Source organism: Balaenoptera borealis, assembly GCF_965194805.1.
Source record: "Balaenoptera borealis genome assembly, chromosome: 2".
Lineage (NCBI taxonomy): Eukaryota > Metazoa > Chordata > Mammalia > Artiodactyla > Balaenopteridae > Balaenoptera > Balaenoptera borealis.
In genome coordinates this window covers 108777373-108792516 of record NC_138867.1, presented here as the reverse complement: position 1 = coordinate 108792516, position 15144 = coordinate 108777373, and the positions used below count along the sequence as shown (strand labels likewise).

Here is a 15144-nt window from a genome sequence, read left to right as displayed (position 1 = left end):
AAACAAGGAACAAATTACTGATAGAAGCAACAATAAACTGAAGTGTAAAAGTAAGATGCTAAGAGAAAGAAATCAGATACAGAAGAATATATCCTGCATCATTCTGTTTATATGAAATCCTAGAAAAGTTATAGCTACAGAGACAGAAAGCACACTATTGGTTGCCAGTGGCCAGAAGTGAGGAGAGGATTGACTGCAAAAGGACACTAAGGAATTTTTAGAGTCATGGAAATGTTCTACACAGGAACCACTACCATAGCGGTTACTAGAATGCATACATTTTGCAAAATTGGTGACTTTTAATAAATTAGATCTTAATAGTGCTATTTTCAATAGCCTTTTTATTGTCTTTAAGGTCTTTAGTTTTACTCAGGGTCACAGCCACCTCTAAAATGATAATACCAACACAGTGTTGTAAGCATGCTGGTAAAAGTAAGTGTGGCATATAACTCTGATATTGAGGATAATTGCCCAAAACAGCTATGGGGATAGGATCTTAGAGAAGTCTTCCCAGAGCCTCTGAAAGGAATTTTACTGTTTCATCTTTTTGCATGTTTTATGGGTGGTCAACTTGTTCCAGAGAGACATTCCATTCTCTTTACAAGGAAAACCTGGGGAAACTAAGTTTTTCTAAAGAACACAATAATTTAACAGAAAATGAGGTACCTGCTATTTGACATTACTGTACATGCCTCAGCCAGATACTAAATTAGTTATAATGTGTTAGTATCCGAATTATTAGTCAACTCATGTCATTGTTAAAGGAGGATGGGACTTTATGGGTCTGGGCAAAAGTCCTGCACAGGAAGGGGAAATTGCTCTTCCAGGTTCATGTAAACAGAATTTGGCTTGCTGTGATGCTTGTAAGTTTATCACTTTCTCAAATGTTGTATCAGATCCAAGGATAGTCTTTCTTAGCATATACTTATGTGATTTTTCTTTTTCCTTTTTTTTCTACTACCTTCAATCACCCTATAGCAGCTGGTTTCAATGAACACTTTCAAAGTCAGCAGATGATTCCCAACTGAAATGTCCAGCCTTGATCTTGGACCGTTCTGCTTGTTGTTGTGTGTCTTCTTACAGTCTCTTTCCCATGAGAATAAATATATTTGCTTTCCTCACACATAAAGAAACTGTCTCTTATTTTTGCCAAAGATACAACCATCCCCCTAGTTCCCTAGGCTCAAGTTATTGGAATAACTTGTTAATACTCTCTCTCCCTTGATCTCACCAAGTCATTCCAAATGCTTTACTCAAATGTAACCTCATATGACCTCATATCCACACTCTTCAGATGACCTTCCTTCTGTTGCCTCCACCCCTTCTCTGTTCTAAAACACCTATACAAACTCCTATAACATCTTTTAAGTATCTTTTCATGGACATCTCTTTCTATACAAGAATCTACACTTCCCTTTGTCCACTATAATAAATACAAACTTAAGTGTCTAGCATTCAGTGCCTTATATCAACTGCTCTTCTATATATTTTACATATCACAAAGAAATCTGTTTGCTTCCCCATTTAGAGTTTACTGTACACTAAATTCCACATAGATTCTCACAATAACTCTATAAAACAGATGCACTATTATCACCTACATTTTACAGATGAAGAATCAAAAAATCAGAGTACCTTGCCAAAGGTCACTCAGTTTGTAAGTGGTAGAATTATTACTTTATGTCAGATCATTCTGACCCAAAGACTATAGTCTTAACTATTATACTCTATCACCTTCACATCAAATACCTGTCTCTGTAAGTATCATTTATGTCCACCTAGACTCTCTTCTCTCCTTCAATCTTGCCCAGGTTGGCTTTAATCTAAACCACCACCCAGTCGTGCATTTCCTTTCATGGCTCGTCTCCTGCCTTGTACTATATCTGTTTACTCTTGCTGATAGGTGATCTTCAACTCAACTATAGAAATTTCAACTTTGAGAATTATGTATGTCTTATACAGCCTGGATCTAGTAAATTTCCTTGTCTACTGATGGAGATCAGTAAGCATCTGTCAAAAAAAAAAAAGTTCTTCATTTTTGGAAGTCTCTGGATTCTGTATCTTTGAATCCTTTCAGTGGTTAGTACACTTCTCTGCACACAGTAAAGGTAAATGCTGGCTCACTTTGCTCCTTATACTTTAAATATGTTAACACATATTTCCTTGAAGTTATTTGTGTTCTCTTGGACTTTTCCTCTTTAGTTCATGCGTGTACAAAGGTTAGGAAAGCAGTGGGTGTGCAAAGAAGGATTCAGAGGCTAGAGCTACTCTTCCTCAGACCCAACAAAATGGGTTTTGACATCTTATACCACATGGAAATGAATGGAAAAATGGTCAAAAAATAGTTGAACATATGACCAATGGGAAATCATTTTACATTCATGTTGGACATTTTTAGGACTACCTTTGTTACTAGTAAGAACACATCTTAAAATTAATGCCTGGAAAACAAATAAAGAAAAAAACAAAAAAATGAGAAATGATATTTGCATTTACACAGCATCCTACCCTTCCCTTAATGATTTTTACGATCATTTTCTATTCCTACCCTTAAAACAGCAGAAGCCAAGGCAGTTGTTATTATACTAATTTTATTTATAGTGTTATTTAAACACTATGAGATTTATTTTTGCAAAGTGATGAGGCCAATAAGTAATACCACTGGGACCAGGACTCAGATTTTCTGGATCACAATCCACTATTCTGACATATTTGAATTTTGCTGCATTCGCAGCCTATAATTCAGTCACAATTGCTTGCTTTGTGATCAGGGGTATATTTGTTAAACAGTGCTACCACCTGCTGGTAAGTTTTCCAATAATTCACACTATAGCAAACCTAAAACAGGAAATAAATAAAAGGATAACCAATATAGCAATAGTTTACAATTACAACTCCATTTACCTGCCACATTCTAACTGTACTTCCTAACTGTGCTATCATATCTGCTTAGGCGCTCCTTTACAGGTAGCCAATGAATCTTCCAACCTTAAATGTCCAAACATTTCTTTTCTCAAGATCTTGTAATTACATTAATTTTGTCTACTTCTTAGAATATGCATATTTGGGAGAACATTTTAATAAACTTTTATACAATATGATAACAAACTTGGTGCCTACCAATAATGTAAGTCAGTAATACCCAAATTTGTGTGCATAAAATCATCATCTGGTGAGGAGTGAGGGCTATTATGGTAGCAAAAGCCTGTCTCCCTACATAAAAAAATAGTAAGCCAAAAAATAATACCACATTCCTGGAGGGATTGCAGAGATCAGTGCCATTATTGAGGACTTGAAAGATGCAGGAGTGGTGATTCCCACCACATTCCCACTCAACAGTCCTATTTTGGCCTGTGCAAAAGAAAGATGGATTTTGGAGAATGACAGTGGATTATCGTAAGCTTGACTGTGATAGTGAATCCAATTGCAGCTGCTGTACCAGATGTGGTTTCATTGCTTGAGCAAATTAACACATTCCTTGGTATCAAGTATTCAGCTATTGACCTGGCAAATACCCTTTTCTCCATAAGGTCCACCAGGAGCAGATTTTTTTTTTCAGCTGGCAAGGCTGGCATTATACCTTGACTGTCATATCTCAAGAGTATATCACAACTCTCTAGGCCTATATAATAACTTAGCTCAGAGATGTTGATCACTTTTCCTTCTATAAGATATCATACTGGTCCATTACATCAATGACATTAAGCTGATTGGAACTAGTGAGCAAGAAATAACTAGTTTAGCCTAGGCATTATCTGATCCACCACGCTATAAAGCTGGGCATGCATAGAAACACTCCATAATCAAATGAAAGTGCTATATACTTGATTGGCCTCAAGCAGGCACATGGTTTTTCACTTTGCTTGGAAGGAGAAATGGCCAGATGTATGATTATAAACTGGCTCATGGGTTGTGGTCAACGGTTTGGCTAGATAGTCAGGGATTTGGAAGAAACATGTTTGGAAAATTTATGAGGAGGAAATCTGGGGAAGAAGTACAGGGGTTGACCCTTCTGATTGGGCCAAAACATGAAGATATTTGTATCCCATGTAATTGTTCAGCAAAGGGTGACCTCAGCAGAGGAGAATTTTAATATTCAAGTGGATAAGATGAATTGTTTTGTGGATACCAGGCAGCCTCTTTCCCCAGCCACCCTTGCCATTGCCAAATGGGCTCATGAACAAAGTGGCCATGATGACAGGGATAGAGTTTATGCATGGGCTCAGCAATATGGCCTTCCACACACTGAGGCAATCTGGCTATGACCACCACTGAGTGCCTCATCTGCTAGCAACAGAGACCAATTCTGAGTCCCTAATATGGCACCAACTCCCTAGTAGTAGGTTGATTACACTGGACCACTTCCATTATGCAAGGGGCAGTGTTTTATGCTTATGGGAATAGACACTTACTCTGGGTACAAATTTGCCTTCCCTGCACTCAATGTTTCTTCCAAAACTACCATCCATAGACTTAAAGAATGGTTTATCCATCATCATGGTATTCCACACAGCATTGTTTCAGATCAAGAAAATCACTTCACAGCAAAAGAAGGGCAACAATGGGCCAGTGCTCATGGAATTTATTGGTCTTACCATATTTCTCACCACACTGAAGCAGCTGGCTTGATTGAATGGTGTAATGGTCTTTTGAAGACTTAGTTATAGTGCCACTAAGGTGGTGATACCTCACAGGGCTGTAGCAAGGTTCTGCAAAAGGCTGTACATGCTCTAAATCAACATCCTGTATATGGTGCTCTTTCTCCCGGAGCCAGGATTCACAGGTCCAGGAGTCAAGGAGTAGGAATGGCAATGGATCCACTCAATATTACCCCTGGTACCTCTAGCAAAATTTTTGCTTTGTGTTCTTGAGGCTATATACTCTGCTGGACTGGAGATTTTAGTTCCAGAGGAAGGAATGCTTGCACCAGGAGATGATTCCACTGACCTTGAAGTTAATAATGCCAACACCCCACTGGCCACTTTGGGCTCCTCATGCTTCCAAATCACCAAAGAAGGGAGTTTCAGTGTAAGCTCGGGTAACTGATCTCATACCAAGAGGAAATTGGACTACTACTTTACAATGGCAGCAAGGAAGAGTAAGTCTTGAATATAGGCAATTTCTTAGGGTGTTACTTAATATTACCATATCGTGTGATTAAAGTCAATAGAAAACTACACTAACCAAATCCAGGCAGGACTACTAGTGGTCCAGACCCTTCAGGAATGAAGGTTTGGGTCACCCCACCGGTTAAAGAACCATGACCAACTGAGGTGCTTGGTGAAGAAAAGGGGATAGAGAATGGATAGTGGAAAATGGTAGTTATAATTACTAGCTAAAACCATGTGACCAGTTGCAGAAATTAGGCCTGTTTCTATATCATTCAGACATACACACACATAGGCATGCTTGTTCTCTTTCCTCTCTTATTTCCTTATCATGTAAGGTAAAATATATTGACTTTACAACATATATTTAAGTACTGTTAATTTAACATCATAGTATGAGTTATAGACTATCAAAGAGAAGACTAACCATCACTCAAGAACTCTACCTCCTTTACTGGAAAAGCAGTCAGTGCATTTTCAATTGTACACAGGAGAGTTGTAGCACAATAGGCAAAATTATGATCTTATTTTCATGAATTGCAACTTAAGTATGGTTTAAGGAGATGAGTATGGGTGCCAAGTTAACAAAAGGTGTAGTTGGGTTGGGTAATTTTATGTGTCAACATGAGTGAGGCATGGGTGCCTAGATTATATCTTACTGGGGGGAGTGTTTTGAGTAGATTTCTGGTTGAGATTAGCACCTGAATCAGTGAACCCAATGAAGTAGAAGGCCCTGTAAGATATGGTAGGGCATCATCCAATCTGCTGAGGGCTGACTGAAACAAAATGTGGAGGAAGGAGAAATTTGCCTCTTTGTTTCCTGCCTCACAAGTGGAGCTGGGACGGCTCATCTCATCTTCTCCAGCATCAGTCTGAATTCACATCATCTCCTCTTGTTCTTAGGCTTTCAGACTTGGACTCAATCACACTACCAGCTTCCCTGGTCCTCCATCTTGCAGATGGCATATCGTGGTACTTCTCAGCCTCCATAATCATGTGAGCCAATTTCTCATAATAAATCACCATGTATATACAAATACACACCCACATATATACCTATCCTATTGGTTCTGTTTCTCTGGAGAACCCTAACACTAGGTTTATCTCCTGAACATTCTAATTCATTTCTGGATTAGAATCAGGAAAAACTGTATTTAATGAGCACCCCAAGTGATTGTCATGATGAGGAAAGTTGCAAAGCTCTGACTTAAGCAAACAATTCATCCTGGGCTCTACCATAATTGGCTCAGAGCGTCTAATAAGGTCAAATAACCCTTCTAAAACTCAGGTCTTCATAAGGGAAATATGTGGACTGTAGTAAGTTCCAACCACTAGATATTCTCTAAGAACCTTCCTTTGTAGACAAAATCTTTGCAAAATAAAATATTCTGGATAGCCATAAAATTGATCTACGGAAGGCACACCCATGTGATAACTGAATTTTCACATATTGGATAATTTGTTTTATTTAGTCAGCAATATTGAACTTACAATTAATTATCCCACTAGACCATGAAGAGTTGCAAAATAAATATGTTAGCCTTAGAAAATAATTGGAGAAAAGAAAAAAAGACTGTCAACATCAGTAGGTTTGGGAAAGTAAGAATTAAAAGTGTTTTCCAGGGGCTTCCCTGGTGGCGCAGTGGTTGAGAATCTGCCTGCCAATGCAGGGAACACGGGTTCGAGCCCTGGTCTGGGAAGATCCCACATGCCGCGGAGCAACTGGGCCCGTGAGCCACAACTACTGAGCCTGCGCGTCTGGAGCCTGTGCTCCGCAACAAGAGAGACCGCGACAGTGAGAGGCCCGCGCACTGCGATGAAGAGTGGCCCCCGCTTGCCGCAACTAGAGAAAGCCCTCGCACAGAAATGAAGACCCAGCACAGCCAAAAATAAATAAATTAATTAATTTTTTTTTAAAAAAGTGTTTTCCAACTGCTAGATGTTTTGTCATAATCCTTTATCTGCTCACAGAGTGTAACTGAACAATGTCAGAGCAGAAAGATAATAACCAGGAGAAACTCAAGAGATTCTTGGCTGTAATTGCATTAGTTAACAGCCTCCAGATGCTGAAAATCAGATGCCTCACAACTATTAGGAGAAAAATCAGTGAAAAATTAGCCTTACCAGGAAAATGTTGGACGTTTAAATGAACAATGTTGGAAGGAAGTAGAGGCCGGTGTAGGACAGACTGACTTGGGAAAAGTTTGTGAAGCCATTAGGTGACTTACATATTCTTTATCTCATCATTAACTTGTAAAACCAATTCAGTCAGCCCTCCATATCCATGGGTTCTGCATCCTTGGATTCAAACAACCATGGATTGAAAATTGTGAGATACAGATCAAGACAGAAGGATGGACTGCATTGGCAAAACACAAAATCCTTGCAAGTGAAAACATCTGTGACTCATTAAATGGAAGGACAATACAGAAGCTCTGAGAATTTTGCTCCCCACACCTTTATCCTCAGACTCACCAGCACTTAGCGTTACAGGGAGAGCTAAATCTTCCAAGTGGTAAACAGGCAGATTGTCCAGGAATGGGCTGCTTAGGACTGAGGTAGGTAGTTAGGGCTTTTGCCAGCTCATGTTTGAGGTTTTTTGATTCATAGGTATGTCTTCATCTGGTCATTTAAAAAAATCCTCTTCTTCAATCCTCCCTTATGTTGGATATTTCTAGCTGCTGTTATAAGACTGCAAAGCTGCCCTTCAGTCTAATCACGTTTTACCTATGAAAGAATGTGAGCTGTGAGTAACAAACCAGAACTGGTAGTCTTACATAGCAAATAATCCAATAATTTTTCCTGCTTACTGAAACTCCACTGATTTGCTCTATCCGAAGTGGCAACAGAGTGTAGTCTACATTGAAAACTAGCTATGTTACAGCTAGAACATCAAACTATCTGCCCTGTCTGGATGGGATTTGTTCCTTGGGTGCATCACACCAAATGCATTAAAATTCAAGAAAAATAGTTTCTAGTGGAACCACAGGAAAAAAAAATCTCTTGATCTTTTATTCTATACACCTTCCACAGGTGCCCTATATCACATTGAATAGCAATAAATTTGACTGGATCAGAAACCTAGGAATCTTTCTTTATTCTATTTTCTCTTTCAATTCCAAAGTGCAATCTATTTCCAAGATTCTCATTTTTTGCTCCCAAATATTTTTGAATCTGCTCAGTTTTCTCCATATCCATGATATCAACTAGCCTAAGGTGCTGTTATGGTAGACTATGATGAATAAAATAGCCTACAAAATCTTCCTGCATCTAAACTTGCCCTTCTGTAGTTAATCCTCTATTCTGTAGTCAAAGTGATCTTTCTAGAAGACAAACAGATATCGATCGTATTTTATGTTCTGCTTGAACTCCCTCAAACCTTTACTATTTCCCTTAGGAGCTTGCTATTTAAAGTGTGGTCCATGAGCCTGCAGCATCAGCAATACCTAAGAGCTTAGGAGAAATGCAGAGTAGCAAGCTCCATTACAAACCTAGTGAATAAGGCTCTCTACACTGTAAAATTTCTGTACTGTAAAATTTCTGTATGGTTTAAATGCACGTTAAAGTTTAAGAACCACTACTTTAGGATAAAATCCAAACTCATGGCTCACAAAGCTTTTGATGAACTACCCACAAATTAGCTTTCCTGACACTTCTCTTGACAATCCCCATCCATCCAACCTATAAAGATGCTATGTGGTCTCTTGCATCTAGATTTTCAAATGTCGGTTTACTTTTCCTGAATACTCTTTTCCACACCACCCCAACTTCTTCCTTGCTAACTCCTACTCATTTTGATTATTCTCCCAATAAACTTTTCCTTATAAACTGAGATATGTATTTCAACTAGGTATTGTAATGACACTCTATACTTCCTTACCGTAGAACTTCTCTCACTATTGTAATAGACTATATCCTCCAGAACACTGTAAGCACTCTAGAAATAGAAAACTAGCTTAATATGTTAGTTGTTGTATATCCAACACCAAAAGTTAGCACATACTAAGTGTACAATATTTAGTAAATAAATGTTGACAAAAAATATACCTGATAGCTTAGTTGTTTTTTTTTCCCTATGCAGAACTATGCAGAAAAACTATGATTTTTTTTTTTTTTTTAACTCTCAGGAAAACTAATTCTAGAAACCTAGGCTGAATGTAGTAGAAGGATGTCTTCAGGTAGTCACTTGCATGCAGTTAGGGAAGAGGAGGCAATCTGGGAGGCAGTATCTCAGACGATAAATTCAAAGCCAGGTAACCTGTCAGGGAAGTTGTTAAGCTGAAAGTGGCAGTGAATACAGGAGATTCGGGTATCCATGAATGGGGAAGACGCTGAGTAAATCAGATGGGAGCAAGATGGTTTGAAGTGGGGCAGAGATATTGAAAAATTCACTGAGTCATAGAATATACAACACAGGTTTAAACTGTGTGAGTCCACTCATATCAGATTTTTTTCCCCACTAAATATGTACTACAGTACTATACAATCCATAGTTGGTTGAGTTTGAATTTGCAGGTGCAGAATCATGGATAGAGAGGGCTAACTGTAAAGTAGGCAGAGGGTCAGTAACCCTAAATTCCTCACCGTTCAAGGATCAACTGTAGCTTGTGAGGAGAAGTCTGCAACCTTAGCAATAAATGCATGGTTCAAAGAGTAAAAAACCCAACTGTTCATAATGTTATGTTTTGTTCTCTTTCAAGGATATTTCTTCCTCATCCCCCTCTCAATCCTCTCATCTATAAGTAAATTCCACTACTAAATGCAGAGGAAGATTTCACACTCCAAGTGGTGACATTTACCTTTTTAAAATCCTGTTATACTCTCTATAACTTCTATGTGGAAAACGAATTATTGGGTTTCCAGAGTAGATGCTAGGAGACCAGTAAACCAGACACGTAATTACAGGAGGCTGCACAGAGATTGTGGTAGTGAAGGTAGAGAGGATGGGTACACTTGAGTGATATTAAAGAGACAGGGTTGATTAAATGGATTATAAACTGAAATGTAACCTCATTAGCTGCCTTTTTAATAACTTAGTATCTGATTATATCTCACACATTGCTGAGGAAATTGTAAAAATAAAGTATTCTCTTCCTAGGTCAGTGCTCAATAAGGAGAACATGTTTAGTTAGAGTGTGAAGATAGTGAAGCCCAATGGTGAAAAGTGGGATGAGTTTTAGTCCAGCATCTCTCAGGGTCTCCTTGAGCTGAAAATGAATCAGACCTTAAGTCCCAGATAAGAGAGCTGAATATAACAGCAGCCAGGGAAAGTAAGTTGATAGTGGTCAGAAAGCTATTATGATCATTGTTCCTGTTCCTCAACTGAAATCTTTTGAGAAAAACCAAGTCTGGTAAGTACTTGAATTGGAGAAAATGTTCAGTGAGAAATACATCATCTTTAAAGCCCAGAGGAGAATTCTGCCTAAGCCAATGCAAAAAGGCTGTACAAAAAAATAAGCAAAAGCATCCTAGAAACCATACTCTGACAACTGTGCAAATGTGATCCTAGAGGACTTAGTCTTTCCAAGTGAAAGTGTAGGCAAGAGAATCCAGGTGAAACTGGATGCCAGCCAACTCAAAGATTTATTTGGATAAAACACAGCAGAATAATGTGGAACACAAGGTTGAAACTTTTTCTGTTGTCTATAAGGGCAACACAGGCAAGGATATTAATTTTAGATACCCAGAGTCTCAGTTCTCAGTTGTAAACAAATATGACTAAAATATTATTACAAAATATTTTAAAATAATGTAAATTTCATAGTCTAATTTACAAGACATTCTAGAAATAAGAGAAGCTCCTTTTCAGAGGATGACTAAACTCTCAACAAGCTAAAGCAAAGCCATCCTATATAGGCTCTTATTCCAGAAGGTACCATCAAGTTCTTGTTATCTGAAACTACTCACTATCTAAGAGAATGAGTTGAAAATACTTAGGTTACATCACTTTGCTTTATTGTTTTTAATACTGCCAAGAAGACAGCAGTAGAGAGCAATAGAGAGATCTTATTAACACCTTCTTAACACCTCATTAATACCATGTGCATTCAGTACAGACCAAAATCCAACTTTGGAAATAAGGAACAAGCCCTAAGTTAAGGCCTACTTTAAATCTACCCTAAAACAAATTAAATCCAAGTCTTGAAAGATCAGCAAGAAAGAAATATTTTGAAGATCAATGCCACAAGTAAGAGGAGCTTAAGAAACACCCTGGGCTTTCCAGAGATTCTAACAATGCATAAAGTCAAACCTATACAAGTCCAATGTGATCAGTTAGTAATTTACCTGCATGTTAAAAGAAAAAAAATTCAAAATTTCTACAATGCTTTATCAATAATGTACAGTACACATGAAAATTACACATACAAAGCCAGAAATATTGTTATACATAGTTAAGGAAAAAAGCAGTCAATAGACACCAACCCTAAAATGGCTAAGCTGGTGAATTCAGCAGACAAAAATTGAATACAGGTATTATAAATATGTTCAAAATACAAAAGGAAAATACAGTCAATATATGAAGAGATAGGACATATGAGCTGAAAAATGAAAATTATAAATACTAACCAGGAAATTCTGTTTCTATCCATGAATGATTAAATATGACAGGAATTTCACTTCCTACATAGTAGAAAACCCCACAAAATACATGGAACAAATGATTTAAACATTATACAAAAGACAGAAAATGATTCTTATTCCCTTAGAGAAAGGAAACAAAGTTAGGCATATAATTGCCAGAGTTTGCTGTTTGGAGGCATTTCTGTGTCACACCTCAGAGAGGGGCAACCCTGTCAAAGTCTTATTTTCACTGAGTATAGAGACAAAAATGAGAGTTCAGGGAGGCAAAACAACTAGACTGTGTGAGATAGAGTAGTGGAGAAAGGGAAATTACAGAGAAAGAGAGCACACACTCCAGAGACGCATAGAGAGAGGGGTCCCCTCAAATATTTGGCTGAATACTGATTTTCTCATGTATGAGACAAACTATCCAAGATCAGAAAAGTATGAAAAGCAATAGGTCAAACAATTTCTACAATACACACAGGGCTAAGGATAATTTATGATCTCAATAGCCAGAGTTTAAATAGCCAATGAGGCATTGGATATCCAATGGGGCTTCATTGACCTAAGTCTACACTAAATAATCTTAATTATTAATTAATTAAGATTAATAAGTATAATAATTATTATATATTATATAATTATTATATATAATAATTAATAATAATTATATATAATATATTATTATATAATAAGATTAATTAATTAATTGATATAATTATTAATAATCTTAATCTCTAGAATCATGTATTAGAGAAAGTATTAGTGAACAGTGGTAAAGATTTCTTAGACAAGATACAAAAAGACATTAGCAATAAAATAAAAATTAAAAATTTGACTTCATCAAGATCCAAACCTTCAGCTCTTCAAAAAAACACCATTAGAAAAACCGTAGACTAGAAGAAAATGTTTACAAGATATACTCCACAACTCAAAAATAAGACAACCACTCTACTATTTAAAAATGGGTAATGGACTCTTAGATAGACTCTTCATGAATATATATGCATATAAAAGATGTTCAACGTTGACAGTCATCAAGGAAATACAAATTAAAACCACATTGAGACACCAGAAGATATTACCAGAAAGGCTAAAAACCTTAAGACTGATTATACCAAGTTTTGGAGGGAATGTAGAACAACCTGAAATCTCTTTGAATCAACCTGAATCTTATACTTTGTCAGAGTACAAAATGATAAAACCACTTTGGAAATTCATTCAAGAGTTTCTTTTAAACATACACTTACCATATGACCCAGAAATTCCATTCAAATAACTATTTACTTAAAGGAAATAAAAACACGTGACCACACCAGGAGTTATATACACAAAAAGTCATAGATATTTCCTGTCTCCAAACTGAAAACAATCTATATGTCCATGAGCATGTGAATGGATGAATTGAAAAGTTTGTATGAGTATTACTCAGTAACAAAACCAAAACATTAAACTATAACCCATGCAAAAATACAGACAAATTTAAAAAGCATATTAGGCAAACAAAGCCAGATATAAAACAGCATGTACTATATGATTCCAGTTATATGAATTTCTAAAACTAACAGTATTATATTAGTGGTTGCTTGATGCTTGGGGCAGCAGGGAGAAAGACTAACTGCAAAGGAGATTGAGGAAACTTTCTGGAGGTAATGAAAATGTTGCCTTGATTGGAATGATGGTTACATTGGATACATATATTTTTCAAGACTCAACAAACTACACACGTGTAATAGAATTCCTCAATGAAGTTTATTTATAAGGAACTCTTAGTTTTTCTAATTTTACTGAAAATTAGTAAAAACATACACATATGGTACCAGGCCACCTTGGGTAGGTATCCATTTCCAAAAAGGAAAAGTTAAACAATTAGTCCGAAAGAGCAGTTACTTTATTGACTAACCACATCTTTCTTTCCAATCTTTTATTTCATTTAGATTCCTCTGATGTAGATCACTATGTTCCCTAATAAATAAACATAATCAAGTGAAAGAAGAAAAATTAGCACATAAGAAATATTAGCCATGCTTGTTATACTGCCTGCAATTGATACCCAATGATCTTATCTCATAATCAGCAATGTTACTGCTACGGTCTGAGTGTTTTTGTCCCTCCAAAATTTCTATAATGCAACCTTAATTCCCAATGTGATCGGTATTAGAAGATGAGGCCTTTGGGAGGTGATTAGGTCACAAGGGGAGACCCCTTATGAATGGAATTAGTGCCCTTATAAAAGAGGCCAGAGAAAGCTTCCTCGACCCTTCCACCACATGAGGTTACAGCAAAGCAGGCCCTCACTAGATACCAAACCTGCTGCTGCCATAAACTTGGACTTCCCAGCCTCCAGAACTGTGAGAAAATGTTTGTTATAAATCACCCTGTTTATAGTATTTTTGTTTTAGGAGCCAAAATGAACACAGTCGCAGACCTAATGTCACTTGGTTTCCAGTTAGGTGAACCTTAGCTTCTTCATATTGCCAGTTGTCATCGGAACTGACACGTTAAAACATATTGTGATTTATAGTAGCAAAAGGCAATAGTTCTAAAATAAATTCACCTTTTTTATGTAACCAGAGCATAACAATTCATAGTATCTCTTTATAGATTAAACATATTATAGTTTAAAACAGTACATTCTTAACCATCATTGTAATTTCAAGAGCACCACTTGAAGCAGCCTTCCTCAAAGCAGATTGTGTCAAGAATTTTAGATTAAAAATATCAATATTGGCTAGGAAGTTTCCGTTGTATTTTTCTGTGAATATTATTAAATTTCTTATTTTTCTCTAGAGCAGTGTACCTTATAGTTAGTGAAATTTCTCTTGATCCTGTCAAGTGTAAGCATTTATTTCCAGAAAAATACAATTGGTACCTTTAATAGAAATACTCTGGGGGCTTTAAAGTAGGAAACAAAGTATTTGACAGAGGTCAATAAAAATATCACTGTTGAGTGAAAAATGAAGTCTATAAATTATCAATTCTGTATTATAAATCCATTTTTCTTATTAGCATGAAATATAAAGGAGCCAATATTCTGTCACAAAAAATTACAGAATACTTAAATATTTATACTAGAATAGTAAAGTATAAATTTACATAAGTATTTTAATAACTCAAGTTACCATAGTGTTTTAAGTCTATGCCTAAGAAATTTTAAAGAAATGTAACAGTCAAGAATGATGATGGGATTTTTTTTTCTCAAAAAGCATTATCATTATTAATGTATTCATTCAACAAATATCTGCTGATTGAACACCTACAATGCTCTAGGCACTGTTGTAGATGCTTAGGATTCAGCAGTGAAAAATACAGATAAAGATGACTACCTGCATGGAGTTTATATGCTAGCATGGAGAGAAAGATATGAATAACATGATAAATTAGTAAACTATCTGATATAATAGAAATTAATAAGTGCCTTGGAGAAAAAGAAAAAAAACAGAGTAAGAGATATCAAGAGTGACAGGGTTAT

General features: G+C 36.5%; 1 pseudogene across 1 annotated transcript; it reads left to right on the top strand.

The window, feature by feature from the left end:
- Positions 1-4917: 4917 nt before the first annotated feature.
- Positions 4918-12313, top strand: LOC309623483 (small ribosomal subunit protein eS7 pseudogene; annotated as a pseudogene). The gene is made up of 2 exons: positions 4918-5028; positions 10241-12313. The product of its transcript is annotated as a small ribosomal subunit protein eS7 pseudogene (transcript).
- Positions 12314-15144: the final 2831 nt, after the last annotated feature.